Source organism: Scyliorhinus torazame, chromosome 2, assembly GCF_047496885.1.
Source record: "Scyliorhinus torazame isolate Kashiwa2021f chromosome 2, sScyTor2.1, whole genome shotgun sequence".
Taxonomy (NCBI): domain Eukaryota; kingdom Metazoa; phylum Chordata; class Chondrichthyes; order Carcharhiniformes; family Scyliorhinidae; genus Scyliorhinus; species Scyliorhinus torazame.
Window position 1 is genome coordinate 124,357,874 of NC_092708.1, and position 26,476 is coordinate 124,384,349.

At 45.5% G+C, this 26,476-nt stretch overlaps 1 protein-coding gene across 1 annotated transcript in view; it reads right to left on the reverse strand.

The window, feature by feature from the left end:
- Positions 1 to 26,039, reverse strand: part of LOC140391665 (WAS/WASL-interacting protein family member 1-like) — a 192,561-nt gene extending 166,522 nt beyond the window's left edge. Inside the window, exon 1 of the mRNA XM_072476389.1 lies at positions 25,870 to 26,039. The gene's annotated coding sequence lies outside the window, so the exon portion shown is untranslated. The remainder of the gene's footprint in view (positions 1 to 25,869) is intronic.
- Between the last annotated feature and the right edge of the window lie 437 nt (positions 26,040 to 26,476).

A 26,476-nucleotide genomic window follows, 5' to 3' on the forward strand; every position in this document is an offset into this window, starting at 1 on the left:
GAATATCTCGCGAGGAACATAAAAGGGACTAAAATTGCTATACTTTTGTAAAAAGGAAAATGGTTAATAAAGACAAAAGCGGGATCAGTACAGACAGTGGAGAATTGATATCAAAAGAGAAAATGCTGGAAACATTCAGCAGGTCTGGCAGCATCTGCAAGGAGAAAAAAGAGCTAACGTTTAGAGTCCAAATTACCCTTTTTGTCCCAAAAGTTGCAGGGACAGTTTGACAGGCTGACAACGGGGAGTGGTTTATGGGCGAACCTGCTTCATTATTATTGGCCGGCAAATGGGAACAAAGTGCGGCAGTGGTGGGAAGGAGAAGTAGCAGAGTGGGTTAGGGTGGAGGAAGAATCTTGTGAGGGGTCTAGTTTGAGAGCTATGGAGATGCAGCGTTGCTGATAGCTGAGTAGGTATTCAGCGAGCCAGGTGCAGTCCATGGTGAAGATCTGGAATCAGTTGAGGAGACATTTTAGGTTGGTAGGGATGTCTGTGTTAACGCTGTTGTGTTAGAAACATGGGTTGGAGCCAGGGTGGATGGATAGCGTATATAGAAGGTGGAGGGAAGTGGGGCTGGTCAAGGTGAGGGATCTGTATTTGGAGGAAAGGTTCGCCAGTCTTTTAAAAAAATATATATTTATTCAAGTTTTTTTAACAACACAATTTTTTCCCTTTACAAACAATAACCCCCCCCCCTGGTAACAAAATAACACAAAATCGCACTGAGCAAGATATATACATGGCAAAGTGGTATATTTACATAGCTTTATACATTAGCTCTTGCCCGCACGTGCCAGTTTCCCCCACCCTCCATGCAATCTCCTGCTCATCCATCCCTTCAAACAATCTCTCGCTGGTTCGGTTCTTTGGGGTAGAGGACAGATGTGGAAGGTGCTCAGGGAGCCCAGCGAACCATGTCCATATGTTTTGGTCATGTCCGGTACTGGAGGGGTTCTGGAGAGGAGTGGCGGGAGCAATATCTCAGGTGGTGAAAGTCCGGGTCAAGCCAAGCTGGGGGCTAGCAATATTCGGAGTAGTGGATGAGCCGGGAGTGCAGGAGGCGAAAGAGGCCGGAATTCTGGCCTTTGCGTCCCTAGTAGCCCGGCGAAGGATCTTGCTATTGTGGAAGGAGGCGAAGCCCCCTAGCCTGGAGGCCTGGATCAACGACATGGCTGGGTTCAGAAAGCTGGAGAGGATTAAGTTTCCTCGTGCAAGAATGAGTCTGATACAGTTTAAGGTGGTGCACAGGGTGCATAGGACGAGAATGAGTGGGTTCTTTCAGGGGGTAGCAGATGAGTGTGAGAAGTGCGGGCGGGGGTCAGCGAATCACATGCATATGTTTTGGGGTTGTGAAAATTTTGGAAGATTCTGGGCGGGAATGTTCATGGTCTTAGCCAGGATAGTGGAGGAGGAGGTAGACCCGGACCCTTTGGTGGCGATATTTGGGGTTTCAGAGAAACCGGAGCTCATGGAGAGGAGGAAGGCGGATGTCGAGGCCTATGCCTCACTGATTGCACGGCAGCAAATTTTACTGGAGTGGTGGTCGGCATCGCTACCAGGGGTAGTGGCTTGGTTGGGTGACCTGTACGACATCCTGTGATTGGAGAAGATAAAATAGGAGTTCGGAGCTCTGCAGAGAGGTTTGAGAAAAGGCTTTAGGGGTCAGGAGGTGAGTTACTCGCTCTAGGATTCCTAGCCTTTGACCTGCCCTGGTAGCCACAGTATTAATATGGCTAGTCAAGTTCAGGTTCTAATCAATGGTAATCCCCAGGATGTTTATTGTGAGGCATACTTGTCCTGTTCTCACTATTTTTCACTCTGGTCCTGATTCTGGCCGTTAATTTCTCTGCCCACCACTTTTCATATTCCCATTACTGTCTTTCACTATTGTCCTTGATTCCCCCTCCTCTAACTCATTGCAGAACAAAGAATAACACAGAACAAAGACAATACAGCACAGGAACAGGCCCTTCGGCCCTCCAAGCCTGTACCGGTCGCAAGTTCCCATCTTGCTGCCATTTTAGTTTAAACCCTCACCAACTGCTCTAATAAATACCCCACCTTGGGCATCAGTCCTGGTCCTGCCCAGATGGAAGCATCATGGAAACTGCCAGGAAACCGTGCACACAGCTGGAAACAATGCTTGTGGTGGTTGCATACCAAGTGTACATTGAAGGAGTGGAATCCTTTCCTATTGACAAATATTCCTAGTTGCTCTGCCAGGACCCTGGTGATCAGATGGGTGAAGTCGATGACCTCTTGTTGAGAGAAGACTGCCAGGAAGAAAATTCTACAGCTTTCTGACTTCCAGCCAGACATGGCCACACAGACAAAATGTACTCTGATGCCCTCTCATAAGAACATAAGAACTAGGAGCAGGAGTGGGCCATCTGGCCCCTCGAGCCTGCTCCACCATTCAATGAGATCATGGCTGATCTTTTGTGGACTCAGCTCCACTTTGCGGCCCGAACACCATAACCCTTAATCCCTTTATTCTTCAAAAAACTATCTATCTTTTTCTTAAAAACATTGAATGAAGGAGCCTCTACTGCTTCACTGGGCAAGGAATTCCATAGATTCACAACCCTTGGGTGAAGACGTTCCTCCTAAACTCAGACCTAAATCTACTTCCCCTTATTTTGAGGCTATGCCCCCTAGTTCTGCTTTTACCCGCCAGTGGAAACAACCTGCCTGCATCTATCCTATATATTCCCTTCATAATCTTATATGTTTCTATAAGATCCCCCCTCATCCTTCTAAATTCCAACGAGTACAGTCCCAGTCTACTCAACCTCTCCTCGTAATCCAACCCCTTCAGCTCTGGGATTAACCTAGTGAATCTCCTCTGCGCACCCTCCAGTGCCAGTACGTCCTTTCTCAAGTAAGGAGACCAAAACGGAACACAATACTGCAGGTGTGGCCTCACTAACACCTTATACAATTGCAGCAGAACCTCCCTAGTCTTAAACTCCATCCCTCTCGCAATGAAGGACAACATTCCATTTGCCTTCTTAATCACCTGTTGCACCTGAAAACCAACTTTTTGCGACTCATGCACTAGCACACCCAGGTCTCTCTGCACAGCAGCATGTTTTAATATTTTATCATTTAAATAATAATCCCTTTTGCTGTTATTCCTACCAAAATGGATAACCTCACATTTGTCAACATTGTATTCCATCTGCCAGACTCTAGCCCATTCACTTAGCCTATCCAAATCCCTCTGCAGACTTCCAGTATCCTCTGCACTTTTTGCTTTACCACTTATCTTAGTGTCGCCTGCAAACTTGGACACATTGCCTTTGGTCCCCGACTCCAAATCATCTATGTAAATTGTGAACAGTTGTGGGCCCAACACTGATTCCTGAGGGACACCACTAGCTACTGATTGCCAACCAGAGAAACACCCATTAATCCCCACTCTTTGCTTTCTATTAATTAACCAATCCTCTATCCATGCTCCTACTTTCCCCTTAATGCCATGCATCTTTATCTTATGCAACAACCTTTTGTGTGGCACCTTGTCAAAGGCTTTCTGGAAATCCAGATATACCACATCCATTGGCTCCCCGTTATCTACCGCACTGTTAATGTCCTAAAAAAATTCCACTAAATTAGTTAGGCACGACCTGCCCTTTATGAACCCATGCTGCGTCTGTCCAATGGGACAATTTCCATCCAGATGCCTCGCTATTTCTTCCTTGATGATAGATTCCAGCATCTTCCCTACTACCGAATTTAAGCTCACTGGCCTATAATTACCTGCTTTCTGCCTACCTCCTTTTTTAAACAGTGGTGTCACGTTTGCTAATTTCCAATCCGCCGGGACCACCCCAGAGTCTAGTGAATTTTGGTAAATTATCACTAGTGCATTTGCATACGGGACATTTATCGTCTTCCTGATCCTATGATGGCGGCTACTTATGATATGCCAGTCTGGTCTGCTGCCGGCCCTTGAAATGACACATCTCTGCCTTGCTTGTCATCAGCTGTATGCCAATGGTTGCCTGAGCTCCCAACAGTGCCCCACTGACTCCTGCAGATGTACTTTTCCACAATTGCACCAGTGTTTCTAATTAAAATACTCTGCAAGCTCTACTCATGCAATGACCAATGCATCAACTGCTTGTTACTCCTTCTTCCACTTATGCAGGTTCAGGAATTAACAGCTCCCCACTGTGTAGGTAGCTCCTCTCCTTGGATGTGCTGCTCTGCTGACCCAGCGTGTTTCCCGTGTTTCACCACCAAACTCGCATAAATACCTGCAACAAACTTTCAACTGGCTCGGCCACCGCCTCAATTATAACATGCCATTTTCAGCAGATTGCCACAACATTCTGCACACACCTCCACCAAAAGCAGTGGAAGGCGGAAGTGAGTTGGGAAACTGGCATCACACTTGGAAATGAAAAAAGAAATTCACCATCATGCCCATCGTAATCCCAGTCTCCAACACAACAAACTCCAGGTGAAAGTCTGCCTGCCTCAATCTCATTGTGGTTAGAATGTTTTCTTTATAAAATATTTTTATGAACAAATTTTTCAATCTAACATCTTTACATCCGTATACGTACAACAGTTAACAATATTTCAATCCTTCCACCCCCCCACAAACCCCAAAAGAACCAAGACCCAATCCCCTACACCCTCCTCACCTCCTAGCATATGACCAACTCCCCGAAATAGAAAATAAACAGCTGCCACCTCAGGTAGAACCTTTCAGCCAGCCCTCTCATTACATACTTGGTTCTCTTCCCCCCCACAACACCCCCCAACCTACCCAATTGCAAAAACTCCATAGGTCACTTAACCAACCAAACAGAACTCACCTTTGGGCTATTAAGGAAGCGAAGGCAAGAGCATCCGCCTTCGCCTCTGTCTGCAACTTCGGTAACCCTGAGATCCCAAAAATAGCCACCAAAGGGCATGGTTCCAAATCAATGCCAAGAACTCTTGACACGGTGAAGAAGGAGACGCAGAAACTCACAAGCTTAGTGCAGGACCAGAACATGCTTGTGTGGCACGCCGGGCGCCGAGAGCACTGCTCGTACCTATGCTCTACATTTGCGAAAAACCCACTCATTTTTGCCAGAGTTGAATGTGCCCTATGCTCCACTTTGAATTGAGTCAGGCTGAGCCGAGCGCACATGGAGGTGGAGTTGACTCTATCTGTTGTCTCGTTCCAGACCCCCCCCTCAAACCCCTGGCTCAACTCTTCCTCCCACTTCCTTTTAATCTCGCCCAATAGGACCTGCTCCAGCGACACCAGCCGGCCATAGATCTCCGACAGCCTCTCCTCCATCAACCACCGAGAGAACTCTGTCCATCAAGAAGGGCAGGGGAGGCCAAAGGGAAGGAAGGGACCTCTTTGCGCACAAAGTTTTGCACCTGGTAGTACTCAAACTGTTGACTCTAAGGAGCTTATACTTCTCCAGCCACTCCTCAAAATTAACGAACTTAGCACCTACAAACAAGTCACCAAACCGTTCTAACCCCTCCTTTCTCGAAGCCCCAAAAGGATGAGTCCAAATTCACCGGCACAAAACGATGGTCTCCACAAATTGGGGCCAGCATTGGCATAGCACCCAGTTTAAATTGCTAGTGGTTAGAAATTAGAATTATTTTGCTAATCGCTTGTACCTTCGACAATTAATTTCTCAGTTTATAAAACAGGTGAAATAATTAGCTGGCTTGAGACTCTTATAACTTTGATCAAACTAACATGAACAAGATACCATTATGATCCCTGTAGCGGCAGATAACTTTGCAAAGGAAAAGAATCCCATGATGCCAACGGAAAGAAAATCAATAGGGGAAAGTAGACGAAAAACAGGTCACGCCAACAGAACCTTCGAATCATCGGGCTACCAGAGGATGCAGAGGGTAGGAATCGAACAGAATTTGTTTCAAAGCTGCTCGGAAAACTGGTCAGGGAGGAGATGGACCTGGACCATAGGTCACTCCAACAAAATCCTAAGTCAGGGGAACCACCACGGGCAATAATAGCAAAACTCCACAAATTCCAGGACAAGGAATGGGTCCTGAAGTGGGCAAGGAACAGATGGTTGTGTATTGAGAAGGACACACCATCTGCATTTATCAGGACATTGGAGCCAATCTGGCCACACAATGGGCAGAGTTTAACGCAACCAAAACCGCACTGTTCCAAAACAAGGTATGATTCAGCAAGTTGTACCCAGCAAGACTATGTGTCACGTATAATGACAGAACACTATTTTGACGCGCCGGAGAAAGCGAACAAATTTGTACGGAAGAACGGGCTCGGGAAGAAATAGTGCGGAGGGACAAAGAACAATATGGACCTAGGGTAACTAGATGGGTTGGGAACAAAACGATTCATTTTCCAGGGAAGAGCCACCACACTAGTGAACAAGCTGGTGCACGGGAGTAAAAAGAGGGGCGGGGGGGCGCACAAGAGGGGAGTCAGAAATGAGAGACAAGGGAATGAGCGTGCGGAGAAGGGTAGAATGTCGGTCACAACGAGGTTGCATGTGGAGTTGGTTGGAAAGAGGAAGGAGACGGTGGCCATCTTGGATGGTCCATGAACAAAGGGAAACCCAGGTGTGCAGGGGCACATCCAGGAGATAAATATGGCTGACCCCACAGGAGGGCGTGTGGTGGAAAAGAGACAGAAACCCGCCATCAGGGTGGTCACCTGGAACATGAGGGTACTCAACGGACCAGTGAGGAGGTGGCGTGGACCTGTGGAGGTTCAACCACCTGAGGGAAGAGTTCTACTTCTCCCCATATCCACAAAGCCTATTCCCACATAGACGTCTTTGTAATGGATAAGTCGGTGCTTCCAGGGTAGGGGCAGAATATTCCACGATAGCAATCTCGGACCATGCACCACACTACATGGAAGGTTGGAGAGGGGCCGGGCTCAGGACCCCCATGGAGGCTGGACACAGCCCTCCTCATCGACAAGGCGTTCTGCGTTCTGAGAAGTGATGGAGGTCCTGGCAGAGAGGAAAAAGCTACAATTGGAATTGAACCTGCTCTCCATTGGGAAAGCAATGAACCAGCTCCACCAAGCATGGTGGACCTTATATGAGCACGGGGACAAGGCCAGCCGCCTACTGGCACATCAGCTGCAGAAACAGGCAGCCACAAGAGAGATAGCGCAGGCAAAGAACGTGAGTGCTAGGGTGGTCACTGCTCCAGATGAGATCAACGGAGCCTTTCCAACTTTCTACCGGGGGCCGTACATCTCTGAGCCCCCGGAGGGGGATTCAAAGACGAAACAGTTCCTGGACGGGCTGGAACTATCAGCTGTGGGGGAGGAAAAGATGCAGCGAACGGAAGCACCGTTAGGACTGGGGGAGATCATGGAATGCATCAATTCCATGCAGTCAAGAGAGGCACTGGGACCGGATGGGTTCCCGGTGGACTTTTACAAGACGTCTACGACAGCACTGGCCCCACACCTGCAGAAGTTCAATGACTCACTGTCGAGGGGGACACTGCGCCCAGGCTGGTACAGGCCTCAATCTCATTGAGCCCCGAGAAGGAGAAAGACCCGGCAGGGTGTGGGTCATACAGACCCATCTCACTCCTGGTGACAAAGTCCTGTCGTAAGCTCTGGCAAGACAACTGGAGAATTGCTTGCCAAAAGTAATCGCGGGAGATCAGACCAGGTTTGTCAAGGGCAGACAGCTGACAGTGAACATCAGAAGCCTGATGAATGTGATCATGACCCCACCAGGAAAGGGACACCAGAAGTGATCATCTCCCTGGACGCAGAGAAAGCCCTCGACAGAGTAGGATGGAGCCACCTCATGCAGGTGCTGGAGCGGTTCAGGTTTGGGCCAGCGTTCACCTCATGGCTGAAACTGTTGTATAGTGCTCCCATGGCAAGCATATGAATGAACACCACCAGCTCTGACTAGTTTAAGCTGCATAGAGACATGAGGCAGGGATGCCCGCTGCCCCCGCCACTGTTCGCTCTGGCGATTGAGCCACTGGCCATCGCTCTCAGATTGGCGAAGTGGGGGGGGGATAGAGACATTCAGAGGGGAGACAGGGAGCACGGAGTCTCTCTCTACGCAGATGACCTGCTCCTCTATGTCCCAAAGCCCCTAGCCGGCACGTGGAAGATGACGGAACTCCTGAGGGAGTTCGGAGCCTTCTCAGGATCCAAACTAAACGTAAGCAATAGAGAAATCATCCCGGTGAACCCCCAGGGGGGAGGACCAGAGCTGGGGACACTGCCGTTCAAACTGGCCCAAACCAAATTCAAATGGCTGGGTATCCAGACTGCCCATACCTGGCCACGGCTCCACAAATGGAACCTGTCTAGCCTGGTGGAGGTGGTGAAGAGGGACCTGCTGAGGTGGGGTCACTCTGCTCTCTCTGGCAGGAAGTGTGCAGACAAAGGTTTCTCTTCATATTCAGATCGCTCCCGATCTTCATCCCAAATCCTTCTCCACCAAGGTAGATGATCCTGGCTTTCGTGTGGGCTGGAAAGAACCCCAGGAGCCACAAAACCATCCTACAAAGAGGGCAACTCATGGGGCACTTTGCGCTACAAATCCTCCTAATCTACCACTGGGCAGCGAATGCAGAAAAGGTGCAGGGTGGCTGGGAGAGCCGGAGACGGAACGTGTGCAGGTGGAGGAGACCTTATGCGTTGGAACATCCCATCGGGCACTAGCCACCGTGCTATCCCCATTTCCCCCAACCAAGTACCCGAGGGGCCCGGTGGTAGTAGCCACACTAAGGACCTGGAACCAGCTCATACACCCCATTACAAACTTGGTGACTTGCCTGTTGCAACCCCTCATATACAGAAACCATAGATTCATCCCAGCGAAAATAGATGCCACCTACAAAATGTGGAGAAAGGACGAAGGGGTGCTGATAGTCAGGGATCTGTAATTGACCAGAGAATAGCGACCCTGGGGAAACTGACAGAGAAACTCCACCTCCCTAAAGGGAACGAGCTCCGGTACTTGCAGCTACGGGATTTCCTCCGCAAGGAGGCCACAGCGTTCCCCCAGCTACCCAGGCACACCTTACTGGATAGACTGTTAGCACAGGGAGAATTAGGGGACTGTAAATGTGCCGACATATATTTGGCAACTGTTGGAAGATGCAAGGACCACTGGACGAGACACGAGAAAGATGGGAGTGTTAGAATATTGTCCGTCTGTTCTGGGTTTCCTTTTAATGCCCATCCTGCTGCCTGTTCGGATCTACATTCTCTGGGTGAACTGCTACAAGGTTACTGCACCCTTTGGGATTTCTGTTTAAATTGTAGTCATTGGACACTGGAACCCGCCCCTCTCCCCATGTTCTGATGGGCTAATCCAAAACCATCTCCTTTAGGTTCTGTGGCAGAACCGGGGATGTCGTTTAATAGACTTGGCAAGTGGCCAATCAGTGTATATGGAATTTTCAGCATTCTTCTATCATAGCCTGTGGTTGGTGAAGCCAGTCAGGAACTTTCAGGAAAGAAGATGGATCCTTCTGGAGAGTGCCATTTTTTGTTCAGTTGTGTGTGGAAAGCCAGCGAGTAAGGATGCTGAAGTCTCTCTCTTCTTATCATAGAATTTACAGTGCAGAAGGAGGCCATTTGGCCAATCGAGTCTGCACCAGCCTTTGGAAAGAGCACCCTATCTAACTGGCCATGTTTCAGCTTCTTCCTGGTCCCCAGAAAGACTGCTGTGCTTTACATGTTATTACTCTTTTATAACCTTCATACGGTGAGAGAATTGTGGACGGGGGTCAGGCAGATTAGAATTTAGCTCCTCTCTCTCGCAAAGCTTCTCCAAAACCATTGCCTCTCTGCATTCCTGAGCTCCACCCAGCAATGACTTCATTTCCCCAAGCTGAAAAACACATGAACTCTGCAGGCTGCAAAGCTCATTAACTCCCCAGGGACTTCCCCATTCAAACCACATTGCTCTGGTCAATTTCACCTGCTGTTTCATCAAAGTTCCCAGACGTTTACAAAACAAAATCTCTTTCAAATGCATGACCACTGCAATCAAACACACTATAATCCCAGGCTTTTAACCCTTAAATCGTCCCAATATTTAGAAGCCAATATTCCTAAAATCCTCCATTCGTCAAAAAGGACAAATTTCAAAACATTCATTTAGGTAAAGTTTGTATTGAATTATTTTCTAAAAATCTTTTTTTTTTGGAAAATCTTTTTATTGGTTTTTCTCATATTTATAAACAGTTGTTACTTATATACATTATATTTTTCTTGCCTGTGCTAATTTGCTTTATTTTACAGAGAGGTTTGTTTTGTCCTTCAATTGACTAACTGTACGTACATTTTGCTGGCCTCTGATATCCCCCACCCCCCATAACCCCGTATCCCCGTAATCCCACCTAACCTTTTTTTTTGGATACTAGGGCGTTTTAGCATAGCCAATCCACCTAACCTGCACATCTTTGGACTGTGAGGAAAACCAGAGCACCCGGAGGAAACCCACGCACACAAGGGGAGAACGCGCAGACTCTGCACAGACAGTGACCCAAGCAGGGAATTGAGCCTGGGGCCCTGGAGCTGTGAAGCAACAGTGCTATCCACTGTGCTACCATGCTACCCTCTCTCTCTCTCTCTCTCTCCCTCCTGAATGATAAATCTACCACATGTGTCACAATCTGCAAATATTGACCACTCTGATAAGATTCTTACCACAAGTGTATAGTTTAATCGCATAGTGGCTAGGTTGAATTCAAAGATGTATAATACTTATCTCTGTTATTTTGGTAGAAACAACTGGATAGTCAGATGTGTGTGATACGTTTGTTTGCTATGAAACAAAAATCTTTCAATAAAAAAAATTAAGAAAATTGATGGTCAAACTATCCCTTAAAACTTTTAAAGTTGACTTTAAATAATTAATATAACAAAGACAAAGTTTGTGTAGTTACAAGCATTCACATCACTTCCCAAAACATATGTGGCACCACGTGAAATCTCAGTCTTCAAAATTCATCTTCCAGTATATTACTTAATGGATTTTGCTCTTGAATCACTTTCAGATTCACACCTTTGCAGAACCTGTCCAGCTAGTCTCACAACGGTCCTGATGACACAGCATTTCCAGAGATCCCTTTAAATGGTCTGCATGGCTCTGGCAAAACTGAAACAGTAGGCATCCTTCTTGTCCAATCCACAATCCCTGCTCTTCCAGTCTTCTAAATCTTCCTTTCCAACTGTACATTTACATTGTAACACAGTCCCTGCTCTATTCTCAGTCTTCTCCCTGTTTTTCTTTCACCAGGATGTGTTCTGAACAGTGTCTGTAATATATGGAATGCATTTTCGATTTAGCCTCCATGCTTTTTAGTTTTCATCCCCATCGTAACCATAGGCCAAATGAGGGATTTTTTTGTAAGAAGTCGAATTACATTCTTTTCTGAAAACTGCAGAGTTTCACTTTGGAAATAAAGAGAACTTTCCAAAAGAAAATACCGTTTTTTCCTTCCAAAGCAAGGGTCATTACACTCTCACGGATCAACCTATTTTCTTTAGATTATGGAACACAAAATACACGTGCGTAAACAGTCCAATATCAGTTCTCTTTCTTATCTCACATGTTCAACATTTTAGAAAATAATTCAATACAAGCTTTACCTAAATGAATGTTTTGAAATTTGTCCTTTTTGACAAATGGAGGATTAAGCATATTGGCTTCTAAATATTGGGACGATTTAAGGGTTAAAAGCCTAGGTTTATAGTGTGTTTGACTGCAGTGGTCATGCATTTGAAAGGGATTTTGTTTTGTAAAAGCCTGGGAACTTTGACTAAACAGCAGGTGAAATTGACCAGAGCAATGTGGTTTGAATGGGGAAGTCCCTGGGGAGTTGATAAGCTTTGCAGCCTGCAGAGTTCATTTGTTTTCAGCTTGGGGAGATTAAGTCATTGCTGGGTGAGCTCAGGAATGCAGAGAGGCAATGGTTTTGGAGAAGCTTTGCGAGAGAGAGGAGCTGAATTCTAATCTGCCTGACCCCCTGTCCACAATTCTCTCACAGTAGGATAGTTATAAAAGAGTAATAACACGTAAAGCACAGCAGTCTTTCTGGGGACCAGGAAGAAGCTGAAACACGGCCAGTCTTTCAGATTTTGGAGAGCTGGAGTCTGAAGGTCTTCTAATAGGAGCCAAATTGGTTTCATAAAGCAAGTATTATTCTATGGCATGTTAATTTTTAGATAGTCAGAACTGTATGTTTCTTTTTTTTGTTGTTTACTGGGAAATTGAATAGTGCTAAGGGGTATTGTAAGCTGTTCTTTTCAGTTATGAAGTAAAAGAGTTTAATATTGAATTCATAGTTTTGTTTTAGAAATACCAAAGCTCTATTTTTCATGCAATCACACCTGGAGCGAATCCTAGAGAGCATCCTATCCGGCTGCATCACAGAAAAGGGAGAGATTGGCAATGGCAGAAGGAAAAGGAGAAATTGGCAATGGCAGAAGCCAAGGAGAAGGGAGGATTTTTCAAAAGGATTTGGAAAGGAGGAAATTGGAGGTAGAAATTGAAAAAATAGTAAAGGAAGAAAGGGATAAGGAAAGAGAGAGAAAATTTGAACTTCGGAACTGGTACTGCAAGGAGAACATCAACTTGAAAGGTTGGAGCTCAAGGCAGAAGCTGAGGAAGGTCGAGAGGAAGAAGAAATACTTTTTAGTCAAATATTTCGTTAGTCAAATATTTAGTAGGGATGTGTGTGTATTCAAGCATTGCCAAGATTTGATGAGAAAGATGTGGAAGCCTTTTTAATCTCATTTGAGAAAGTTTCTAAACAATTGAATTGACCAAAGACCATGTGGGTAGTGTTGGTTCAAACAAAGTTGGTAGGGCTAGTGAAATGTTTGCAACACTACCAAAGAAAGTATCTAGGCATTATGATGAGATGAAGAAAACCATATTAAGTGCATATGAACACGAAGGAAAGAACCAGGTCAGACACATAGAATTCACAAAATTAAACAAAATAATTTTGATAGGTAGATAAGAGCATTAAAAGAGACCAAACCTATGACGCTCGGAGGGAAATAATTATTTCGGAGGAATTTAAAGATTCACTAACTGCAGTAGTTAGAACTCATGTGGAAGAGCAAACTGCGAGACAGGCAGCAGAAATGGCCAATGATTTTTAATTGATTCATAAAGCAAAATTAGATTTTCAACATCAATTTCAATCTGTGAAGGATAGAAAATGGGGAAGTGAGAAATTCACAGGTGGTCAGTGCAAAGGAGATTTAGTTGGTGATGTTAAGTGTACCTCAGAGTTAAAAGGAAACCTATGATAGTAGTGTGGAGGTAAGACACTGTGTTACCGTGCCGCCCACTGTGCTACCATGTCCCCCCTCCCCCCATTTAGAATATTGCCAGAAAAGGTGGGAATATGTGGATTTAGTGGTGAGAGCAGTAGTGTGCCACTATGTAAATTAAGAACATAAGAACATAAGAACTAGGAACAGGAGTAGGCCATCTGGCCCCTCGAGCCTGCTCCGCCATTTAATAAGATCATGGCTGATCTTTGTGGACTCAGCTCCACTCTCCGGCCCGTACACCATATCCCCGAATCCCTTTATTCTTTAGAAAGGCATCTATCTTTTTCTTAAAAACGTTTAAAGAAGGAGCCTCAACTGCTTCACTGGGCAAGGAATTCCAGAGATTCACAACCCTTTGGGTGAAGACGTTCCTCCTACACTCCGTCCTAAATCTACCTCCCCTTATTTTGAGGCTATGCCCCCTAGTTCTAATTTCCCCGACCAGTGGAAACAACCTGCCCGCATCTATCCTATCTATTCCCTTCTAAATTTTATATGTCTCAATAAGATCCCCCCGCATCCTTCTAAACTCCAATGAGTACAGTCCCAGTCTACTCAACCTCTCGTCATAATCGAATCCCCTCAACTCTGGGATCAACCTAGTGAATCTCCTCTGCACTCCCTCCAGTGCCAATATGTCCTTTCTCAGGTAAGGAGACCAAAACTGAACACAATACTCCAGATGCGGCCTCACCAGCACCCTATACAATTGCAGCATAACCTCACTAGTCTTGAACTCCATCCCTCTAGCAATGAAAGACAAAACTCGATTAGCCTTCTTAATCACCTGTTGCACCTGCACACCAACTTTTTGCGACTCGTGCACCAGCACACCCAGGTCCCTCTGCACAGCAGCATGTTTTAACATCTTACCGTTTAAATAATAATCCATTCTGCTGTTATTCCTCCCAAAATGGATAGCCTTACACTTGGCAACATTGAATTCCATCTGCCAGACCCTAGCCCATTCACCTAACCTATCCAAATCCTTCTGCAGACTTCCGGTATCCTCTGCCCTTTTTGCTTTACCACTCATCTTAGTGTCATCTGCAAACTTTGACACATTGCACTTGGTCCCCAACTCCAAATCATCCATGTAAATTGTGAACAACTGCGGGCCCAACACTGATCCTAGAGGGACCCCACTAGTTACAGGTTGCCAACCAGAGAAACACCCATTTATCCCCACTCTCTGCTTTCTGTTAGTTAACCAATCCTCTACCCATGCTACCACTTTACCCTCAATGCCATGCATCTTTAGTTCATGCAGCAACCTTTTGTGTGGCACCTTGTCAAAAGCTTTCTGGAAATCCAGATATACCACATCCATTGGCTCCCCGTTATCTACTGCACTGGTAACGTCCTCAAAAAATTCTACCAAATTAGTCAGACACGACCTACCCTTTGTGAACCCATGCTGCGTCTGCCCAATGGGACAATTTCCCTCCAGGTGCCCCGCTATTTCCTCCTTAATGATAGATTCCAGCATTTTCCCTACAACCGAAGTTAAGCTTACCGGCCTATAATTACCCACTTTCTGCCGACCTCCTTTTTTTAAACAGTGGTGTCACGTTTGCTACTTTCCAATCCTCTGGGACCACCCCAGAGTCTAGTGAATTTTGATTAATTATCACTGGTGCGTTTACAATTTCCCTAGCCTTCTCTTTTAACACTCTTGGATGCATCCCATCAGGCCCAGGAGACTTGACTACCTTTAGCCCCATTAGCTTGCCCAATACTGCCTCCTTAGTGATTACAATCATCTCAAGGTCCTCACCTATCATATCCTTATTTCCATCAGTCACTGGCATGTTATTTGTGTCCTCCACTGTGAAGACTGACCCAAAAAACCTGTTCAGCTCCTCAGCCATTTCCCCGTCTCCTATTATTAAATCTCCCTTCTCATCTTCCAAAGGACCAATATTTACCTGAGCCACTCTTTTTTTGTCTTATATATTTGTAGAAGCTTTTACTATCTGCTTTTATGTTCTGAGCCAGTTTACTTTCATAGTCTACCTTACTCTTCTTTATGGCTTTTTTAGTAGCTTTCTGTTGTCCCCTAAAGACTTCCCAGTCCTCTAGTCTCCCACTAATTTTTGCCACTTTGTATGTTTTTTCCTTCAATTTGATACTCTCCCTCACCTCCTTAGATATCCACGGTCGATTTTTCCCCTTTCTACCATCTTTCTTTTTTGTCGGTATGAACCATTTCTGAACACTGTGAAAGATCGTTCGGCAGGTTCTCCACTGTTCCTCAACTGCTTCACCATGAAGTCTTTGCTCCCAGTCTACCTTAGCTAGTTCTTCTCTCATCCCATTGTAATCACCTTTGTTTAAGCACAAAACACTAGTGTTTGATTAGAGGGTCCGGTGAAAAGTGAAGTGATAGTAGGAATAATAGAAAAATTACCTGTTTCAGGGGTACAATTTATCCTCGCTAATGATTCAGCTGGGTCACAGATGGGAATGCAGCCTACTGTGGTTGAAAGGCCAGTGGAAAGTCAAACAACTGCGATGTTGCAAGATGTATATCCAGAAGTGTTTCCTGATTGTGTGATAACCAGATCAAAAAGCCACAAGTTGAGACAGGAGGAAGAGAACTTGAGGAGTGCAAATAGGGAGGCTGAGGTTCAGCTGTCAGAAACCTTGCATGATCAGCTTGTTAGTAAAGAACAAGAGCAGGTAGTGGATAGCTTTAGTTGAAGCAAGTTGATTGAATTACACAGAAAGACTCCGAGATAAAGCAGGTGTATCAGAAAGCATATACGGAAATGGAATCGGAGTGTATACCAGAGTGTTATTACTTTAGAAATAATATACCAATGAGAAAGTGGAGACCTTTACATATTCAAGCAGATGAGAAATGGGCAGATGTGTTATTAAACGGGCAGAAAGAGGTTCTGCGGGTAGCACATGGGGTTCCCGTAAGGGGTCATTTAGGAGTAAGGAAAACTCGAGCAAAGGTACAAAAATATTTTTATTGACCTGGACATGCAGAAAGGCAATGGGTTTTGGAGAAGCTTTGGGGGGAGAGAGAAGCTGAATTCTGATTTGTCTGACCCCGGGTCCACAATTCAGTAGGAGAGCTATAAAAGAGAAATAACATGTGAAGCAGAGCAGTCTTGTCTGAGGGCAAGGAAGAAGCTGAAACACGCCACGTGAACCAGCTTTTTGAAAACATTCAGCCAGACTCTGAAGGGGTTTTAACAGGAGCCAAATCTGTTTTATAAAGCAAGTATGGCTCGCTGCCATGCTAATTTTAAGATAAATTGAGAGCGGTATGTTTCTTTTCTTGTTGTTAAATGGGAAATTTTGTAATGTTAAGGGCTAATTGTAAGCTGTTCTTTAAGTGTGAAGATAAAACATTTAATATCGTTCATCATAAAGTTTTGTTTTAGAAACTCTGGACTTGATTCGCCGTCCCGCCAGGCCACATTTCTGTTTCACCCCGCTGGTGGGGTACTCCGTTACGCCGGCTGTCAATGGGGTTCCCCACTGTGGGGCAGCCCCACGCCATCGGGAAACCCCCGGGCTGCCGGAGAAACGGAGCATCCCACCGGCGGAGAATCCAGCCCCCTATTTTTTTCATCCAATCACTCCTGGAGTGAATCATTCTTTCCGTAGAGTCTTACAAATAAACTCAAGTATTTGGATTTCAGTCCTGTATCCTCGCCACAGTTGGGGTCTGGTCTGGGATCGTAATACCTTGTTTCAATAGAAGTTGCGGAGTAGAAATCATTAAACGCCAAAAAAGAATTCCCTTGATCTAGCTGATTTTATGGTCTGGATAAATCCTGGGACATTAGGTACATTGACACATGGTTTGACCACAAAATCCAAATTCAGAATATCCACTTACAGAGTCCTGGTTAATATTCTGGAGATATTGGAATCAGAGAATATTCACTGCATCCATGTTATTTAAGATTGATTTAATAAAGTAATAATTTCAACCCATACCTTCTTGGTTTGAGCCAATTAGAATGTAATTTATTACTTTACTGAATATAATTTATTCTTTCTAGCAGTATGGTTTATATTTCTGTCAGCTGAAGAGTAGTACAGAAATGTAGCAGCAAAAACATTTGGTTAAATTCCAATTCATCAGATATTGTGGGTGTAAGGCCAAATTCATTGGCAGTGACGGATAATTTATTGGAGTGGCCTTTTGTATTTAGAATGAGAAATATACAGAAACCAAAAATTGTAACAAGCACTATTTACAATGCTTTATTCTTGTGAGCACTGCACTAGAATATAAACTTAGATTTTCAGTCCTGGTAACATGCTTGGGTGTGATCATATATTTCCTGTATTGTGGTGATCAGAATTGTATACAGTACTCTAGCTGTGACCCAATTACTATTACCGCATCACATCCCTGCTCGAATAATCTAATAAAGGAAAATACCCCAATGCCGCATTCATTAATTTGTCCTGCTACCTTCATGGATCTGATGATGTGCACTCTTCAGGTCCCTCTGTTCTTCAACACTTCAGTGTCCTACCACTTTATGGTGTATTCCATTGCCTTGTTTTCCCTCCCCAAATGCCTTACGTCAGGGGCTTCATGGTGGCAGAGTGGTTAGCACTGCTGCCTCACAGCTGCAGGATCCTGGGTTCAATTCTGGCCTCAGGGGACTGTCTGTGTGGAGTTTGCACTTTCTCCCCAGGTCTGCGTGGGTTTCCTCCGGGTGCTCCGGTTTAATCCCACAGTCCAAAGATGTACAGGGTAGGTGGATTGGCTATGCTAAATTATCCCTTTAGTGTCCAAAATGTTAGATGGGGTTTCTGGGATGGGGTGGAGGCACGGACTTAAGTAGGTGTTCTTTCTAAGGCCCGGTGTAGATGACAGGCCGAATAGCCTCCTTCTGCACTGTAAATTCTATGATTCTCCAGACTGAATTGCATTTGCCACTTTTCTGACCACCTGACCAGCCAATTGATAGCTTTCTGCAGCCTACAGCTTTCTTCCTCACTATTGGAAACTTCATAATAATGCTTCCAAAGTCTAAATTATTGCTTTGAAAGAAAATTCTGAATAACTAAGGTTTTCACTTCTATTGCATTACCCAAAAGTTTGCTCCAAGCATTAATTGCTTGTTTTAGGAAGAAATTCTCATGTGACCTAAATTTGCCTGTGTGAACCTATGTCACATGGTCCTACTACCACACAGTGATGCTCTAGCTCAAGCTTTTGCTTTACTATTTATAAACTTAGAAATGTTATTCTGGTCCATTAACATCTTTTATTTCAATGAAAAAGGATCCCTTCAGGTTCTATTTCAATTGACTTATTTGTTTCCCAACAGAGAATTTGAATTTTGTGCACGCTTAGGTGACTATAACTGGATACACTGCACAATATGCATTCTGAACAGAGCAGTGTACATTTTCCTCATTATATCCACCGATTTTCATTTCACGAATTCAGCAATATTCTTCAGCATTCTGTTTGCTTGACTGACATTGTTCAGTTTCTTTCTGTTGATGGGGATGTGCTGAGCGGACAGACGAAAGCTGGCTCTCCCCCCAGGAACCCGAAATTAGGCTCTTTTACACAAAATGGCCCGCTAAAACAGGGAAGAAAGTATCCCCTCACCCTACCTAACAACAGCACAAGAGACAATGCCAAGCAACAGTAGCTTCAGAGGCCACAAAGAAACAAAAAGTGGCAGAAGCAGGGGAAACGAGCAGTCTAGACGATGGATGCACAAGGAGGCAAAGTACCGGCCGCACCAGAATGGGAGGGACTGGCAAACCGCACACTGAGCTCCCCCTTAGTGGAGGGTGGATGGAAGAAGTTCCTCACTAGACAGGGAAGGTAGCTCAAGGAGGAAATCAAGACCGACATTAAAGCAGCTGTCAGGGTGGCGGTCATGGAGGCCCTGGCCACCATGCAGATGGCCCTGGACAAGGCAGAGAGAAAGAGGAACTGGAAAGAGCCTCAATGGATCAGAGTGACTGGATTGTCACCCTAGAGATGGAGATAGAGAGGTTGGTGGCGATGCAGGAAAATCTAAAAGGGGAAAATAGAGGACCAGGAGAACCAGTCACGGCGCCAGAACTTAAGGATAATGGGCCTGCCGGAGGAAACTGAAGGCAGGGACCCCACACACTATGTGACCATGATATTTCAAAACCTGGTGGGAAGAGACAGCTTACCCAACCCCCAGAAATAGACAGAGCCCACCAGTTGCTCCGGCCAATACACAAGGCTAGAGGGCAGTTGAGGACGATAATTGCTAAAATGCACCGGTACCAGGCCCGGGAAAGAATCTTGCACAAGGCAAACAAAGACCTGCAACTGGAAAGGACAGCAGATCAGGATTTACCAAGGCATTAAGGCAGATCTGGCCAAGCGCTGGGTGAAATTCAAGAGTAAAGGCAGCTCTTTACAAGAGCAAAGTGAAGTTTGGGATGCTGTACCCAGCAAAACTTTGGGTCACATTCCAGGGCAGGAAGCACTTTTTCATGATCCCTGCGGACATGAACAAATTTGTCCCGGAGAATGGGCTAGGAAAATAGCAACAAAGAGCGGTGAAAGGATCACCCGAAGGGACTGAATTGATCTGAGACACACTGTGCGCGAGACTAAACTGCCTCCCTCTGAATCTGGGAGCCAAAATCTAGGAAGGAAGGGACGAGGGGGCAGAGCACAGGAGAGGCGAGGAGGATGTAAAGAGAGGAAACCATATAGTGGGCAAGGGTAGGCTTATAATCGACCCCAGGAGGGGGGGGGGGCATCACAGTAGCAGGAAAGCCAGCGCCAGGAGTTACGAGTGAGGGGTGGGGGTGCATCTCCCGCAGAGAGGGCGCCTGCCGATGGGTGGGGGGTACAACAATAGGAAGGGGGATAAAACAGAGGGACGGGGAGGTGGAGAAAAGGCTGTAGGCTGGCTACAACAGGCCACATATGGTGCCAAGGAGCATAATGGCACCGCAGACAACCACTTGAGGGTCCCCAAACAAAAGGGAAACCCGAGAGTACAGGGGCTCACCCACATGGCGTACTCATAGTTGGTGGCCATGTTGGGTGGCTCCTGGTCAAATTGAAGCCTCGGAGCGCAGAGGGCTGGCCTCATGGTGAGTACAGTGACCGTGCCCATCTTGGATGGTCTCTGAACAAAGGGAAACCCCGGTGTGCAGGGGCGAATCCACAAGGTTGATCTCATGACAAACCATCCCCCACCCCCCGCCAATCAGAATAGTCTCCTAGAACGTCAGGGGACTTAATTTCCCAGTGAAAAGATCCAGAGTCTTCACCCACCTGATAAGTATGAAAGCTGACATAGTCTTCCTCCAAGTGATACCTGAGGGAGAACGACTGACTGGGGTAAGAAAGGGCTGGGTGGGATAGACATCCCCATTCTTGCTATGGTATGAGAGCTAGGAGTAGCCATACTACTTAATAAGAGAACAGCATTTACCGCAACGAGAATAGTTATGGACCCAGGGGAACGGTACGTCATGGTCAGCGACCAGTGGTCCTGCTTAACGTGTACGCTCCCAATTGGGACAACATGGAGTTTATAAAAAAGACCATGGTGGAAATCCCCGAAATAAATACCCACCGACTGATTATGGGGGAGGGGTGGGGAGACTTTAACTGTACAGGACTAACGGACGGACAGATCAAACCCCAAATCTGGGAAAATGTCAAATATCGCGAAAGAACTGAATGCATTTATGGAGCAGATGGAGGCAGTGGACCGATGAAGGTTCAAACACCCAGGGGAGAAGTAGTTCACCTTCTTCTCCCAAGTACACCAGGGATATTCGTGCATCAACTTCTTTGTAGTAGGGAAATCGGATAGGAGGAGGGGAAAACTTCTCGATCTTAATCTCCGACCATGCTCCACACTACATGGATGCGAGGTTGGATATGGGCCGTGCCCAACGCCCCCAATGGAGGTTGGACGCGGCCCTCCTGGCTGATAAGGCATTTTGCAAGAAAATACCACAGGCCACAAACGGGTACATGACCAACAACCAGAATGGGGAGGGTCTCACCCTTCATGTTCTGGGAGGCACTGAAGGCCACGGATTAGGGGTGAGATAATCGCTTATAAAGCATGCAGAGACAGGCAGGGGAGGGCGGCTAGGCAACTGTTTGACTCCATACCGGAGGTAAACCGGCAATCCTCTGAAGCCCCGACCGTAGAGTTTCTGGCAGAAAGGAAAAAGCTACAAATGGTCTTTGATCTGATCTCCGCCAGACACAGGGGACCTGCTACGAACACGGAGTCAAAGCCAGCCGCCTGCTGGGTCACCAGCTGCCTGCTGGGTCACCAGCTGAGGAAGCAGGCAACCACAAGGGAAATAGCTCAGATCAGGGGCAACAATGGCAGACTAGTAACCGAGCCAGAGGATCAGACGGGCTTTGTTAAGGGTAGACGGCTAACAGTAAACACCAGGCGCCTGCTGAGCGTGTTAATGACCCCACCCAGGGAGAGTACACTAGAGGTGATGATCTTCCTGGATGCAGAAAAGGCCTTACACAGAATCGAATGGAAGTACCTCCTCGAGGTACTGGAGCGGTTTGGGCTCGGAGCAGGGTTGGCCGCCTAGGTGAAACTCCTGTACAACGCTCCCAAAGCGAGCATGCGGACCAACACCACCAGCTCGAAATACTTCCAGCTGCACAGGGGCACAAAGCAGGGGTGCCCGCTGTCCCTACTTCTATTCACCCTGGTGATCGCCCTCAGAGCAGCAAAGAATTGGAAGGGGATCCAGAGAGGCCAAATAAAGTACACAGCCATCAAAGAGAGATGAAGCAGGCAACTGTAAATATGTACAGTGGGCCTAGTCTGTTCGCACTCGGGTGAACTGGTTTAATTTTTCCTCTTTTTGTCTCTTTATTATTAAATTTCTTTGTTTTCTTGGAATATGTATCTCTTTTGGGTTTTTTTCCTTGTATAAACCAGAACCCCACACGGATTACTTTCTGTAAAATACTACTCGCAGGTACGACACTGTAACTTAAAGTTTGAGCTAGAAATATGTAATAGAAAACAAATTGTCAAATATAAGATGTGAAAATCCAATAAAAATATTAAAAATAACATTGTTCTGCATTGACTAGAAATGTTAACCATGATGTGGAGATGCCGGCGTTGGACTGGGGTGAGCACAGTACGAAGTCTTACAACACCAGGTTAAAGTCCAACAGGTTTGTTTCGACGTCACTAGCTTTCGGAGCGCTGCTCCTTCCTCAGGTGAATCCTCACCTGAGGAAGGAGCAGCGCTCCGAAAGCTAGTGACATCGAAACAAACCTGTTGGACTTTAACCTGGTGTTGTAAGACTTCGTACTAGAAATGTTAAGTGCAGAGTCCAGTGTTTCAACATCAACTTTAACTAGTTATACAGCATTCCTAGAGGTATGCACAGTTGTCCATTTTTACCATTGTGCATTAATGTTGTCTTTCATCTGACATTCTATCCATTTATACATGTTGTGCAATTTCCTTAGTGATGCTTTTTTTTTTTAAATAAGGAGGTTGTTTTTGATTTGTAAATGCCAATAGTTTAATCCCGTTGGGCAGTTGCGACCCCTCCGTCAGATCCTCTAATGTCGCTAGTCTGTCGTCTGTGTAGAGGTCCCTAACTGTCAAAGTCTCGCCTCTTAAAGCTGGCAACCAATGTGGCTGGTGTGAACCTGTGGTTGTTGCAGATGGACATTTTGGTGAAGCCGAAGTGATGCCTTAGCTGGTTCCATGACCAGGGTGTGGCTACTACCACTGTGCTACTGTGGCAGGAGCATGTGCACTGCCTGCCAGGGGGAGTGGGAGTGTCTCTCACCACTGCAGGTCCTTTACCTCCACCATCAGACTAGTCATGTTCCATTTGTGGATCCGTGTCCAGTCATGGGCAATTTGGATGCCCAGGTAATGGAATTTGTTTTGGACTTGTTTAAACGCAGTCCCACCAGCTCTGTTCCTCTCTCTTGTGGGTCCACTGGGAAAATTTCACTTTTGCTCAAGTTGAGTTTGTTGCCCAAGAAGGTTCCAATCTCTTTAAGGAGCGTCATAATCCCTCCATGGTGCTTTGGGGGTCCGAGACTTGGAGGAGCAGGTCATCCGCATAGAGCGAGACTCTGTCCTCTGCCCCTTCTCTGGATCCTCTTCTTTCACACAACAGGTGGTTCTCTTGATATCACTAATGGGTGTATTAAATATTTGTTACCTTGAACGCATTTATGTCGACATCCAGCATACATCAACAAGAGCAGTCTGGTCTCATCTCTGTACATTAGTACAAAAGGCTCATCATTTATGTTAACGCACACAACAATTGAGGCACATGTAATGTTCCAAATTTTTAAGTCTCTGGTAGTATTAAAGACCTTATTTAATTATTAATTGGGTTGTTGGATCCTTATCTCCAAACTTTGTGAAGGTAAGCAGCAGGGAGGAGGAGAAACACTGAGAGATTCATGGTGCATGGATTATTGTTGCTGTGTCTTACGGGACTATCATCTTTTTATCTTGCGTTATCATCTGCCTAATAATCTCAGGATTCCATGGGGCTGTGCCTACATTTGCGAAGATTTTGGGATAGCAGAAAAAGAGGTTGAAACATAGATGTCATCCATGAATCCCAAGGAGAAAGCACCTTTTCTCTTAAGAACCGTGTTTGCAGCAATAAAGTTCATGGAGAAAACTGAAATAACACTGAAAAGAACGTTTGCCAAAATACAAAACATGAATCTGCCAACTTTGCCTTGAACCTGTCAACAAACCACTTGATGGTGACAAAATTACTGTGGTCTTGACGTGTGGCGAGGACAATAATACAGAAAATGGAGTTTAGCACAACTTTATCTCATGCATGTAAAGGTAATACACGGTTCACTTCTTAAACAAGTAGAGGTCAACTTCAGTCAGTACTTGTTTTAAAAGTGAACCATGGTTTGCAATTAGCACCCAGGAACTAAAATTAGTTAAAACCTTCCTTTTTCTGACAAATATGATCATCGGTAAGCACTTAACGGTCTCCAATAGAATATATTGGGAAATATAGTCATATTAGTAGCCGAAAACCCTATTCACAATTTTTCAAGGGAATTGAAAAATTCAATGAACGCACCTGAAATCTGGGTTCAATCCAGTCCAGAATATTGGCCTAAGAGAATTTGAATTGGTGCAGTCTTAATCGACCCAGGGATAGTAAAGACGGAGTACACAAAATGGTCTATTAGACGAGTATTAAGAGTTCAATCTGACTCACAGAAACAGTAACGATTTGCTTGTAATAGTGAACCCATACAGTTACAGCACAAGATTCATTCCTGGACAGAATAAAAGGAGGTTTATTGCACATCCAACTACTGTCATACCTCACATGGGAGTACTAAATCTCTCTATGTAAAAGCCATTTTGACAGGTTACAAATTAACCTAACAAGTGGTTCAATTAACAAGATAGTATCACCTGATGCTAGAAAATCACACCAAAAGACATGTTTCTTCCGTCATTAGGCCTGGATTGGAGAAAAACCTTTCAATCAAGTGGAGGGTGACTTTTTGTGCAACTCCCATCTTGAAAATTGAGTGAGACAACTGATGCCATCAATAGTAAAGTATTTCGAAAGGTGCAAAATAGAGGCAAATTAAGAAAAAGCAACACTATATTGCACTTCAAAAGGGGAAAATTGGACAAGTAAAACATTTTACTTGAAATGTGTTCTTTGTTATACAAGGTTAATATTACGTAAATAATATGCATGTTTGTTTAACCTTGTTACTCCAATGTTAGGGTGTGTTGGTGTCACAGTGCCAGCAGGTAAATAAAAATCCCTCGGCAGGAACTCTGAAAATTTGATGAATCTGTAATCTGACTCGAGATTAAGGTATTACATCTAAATGAAACAAAAAATTGGGATTAGCTCTCACGTGAGTGCCCCTTTAAGCAGCGTCCCGCAGAGGGCAAAAACGTTCCAACGTTCACAATATCATATTTTCTTTACCTTCTCTGTAAAGTTTTGTGCTGTGTATATATTATGCACGGGATGAAATGTGCATGTATCCTGGCAATGTTCCTATTGAATTTGAGCCTGAATAGTAAAGGCAGGGGTTTGAAACGTGCATTTATTTTGCGGGGGAGGGAGGTGGTAGAGAATTGGATTGAAGTCTAAAGGTAACAATAATCCTGGGGCGGGTGACAGGACAGCCTAGCGTGAAAGGGACGACAGGAAACGTTGCACTCAAGTGGTGGGTACCATCAAAGTTTTCCAGCAGCCCGGTAAAGGGACCGCCCACTCCCGTATTTGAAAGTCAAAATTTACAAATGGCAACGTTCAAATGAAAATAAATATTCATCTCTGCTGACAAATGGAGCAGAACGAAACAATAATGAAGAAATTCTAACAGCCTAAAAATGAGTTCCCCTTCAAAAACAACTGAGCCAATACACATTTGCTGAATTTGACAACAGCATCACTGGAGTTACAGCCTGTTATTAAATGGTGCAATCTACATATCATGTCATGTAATTAACGCCTCAGTAAAAACAACCATTCCTTGTCGTCCCCCCCGACCGACACAAATACTCACAAATATTTATATCTTCCCCGCGACAGGAGAGAAAATAAGAGTTGAAAATTCGCCGAGCCGTGCCTACTTCTGTAAGCGGAGGACTTCCGCAGGCGCTCTTTGAGAAGCCACACCTAGAACCCCCCCCCCCCCCCCCGGGTCGGACAAGAGGCTGAAAGTTGTCGGCTGGCTCCAGCTGAGTGAGTGTCTGCAGCCACACTCCGGCTCCTGTCAGCAGCAGCCCGGTCACTGATCACGGGCAGCCGGTCTGCACTTTCCGGCCAGCTGAAGGGTCAGACATTTCCTGTTAAAACTTGAGCCGAGCCCATTGCTGAAATGTTAAGGGAGTGGATCCGGGTCCCTGGACTCCAGTCAGTGATGTAATGTTTGCAGCTGGCTAATTCGGAACGCAAAACTTCAAACTGTGAGCAAAACAAAGACATTAAAGTGCCGCCGTGCAGCCACTTTCCTCAGCCCTGCCAGCCTTTTTTCCCCAAATTGGCGGGGCAGGGTTATATTTTATTTTATCTGGGGATGTGTGTTTTTTTTAAAAAGGGAGCTGTGTACTGTGGGGGCGCGAGTCTGTCGCCACCACAGGAATGCTCGCCACGAGGACACGTCTGCTTCA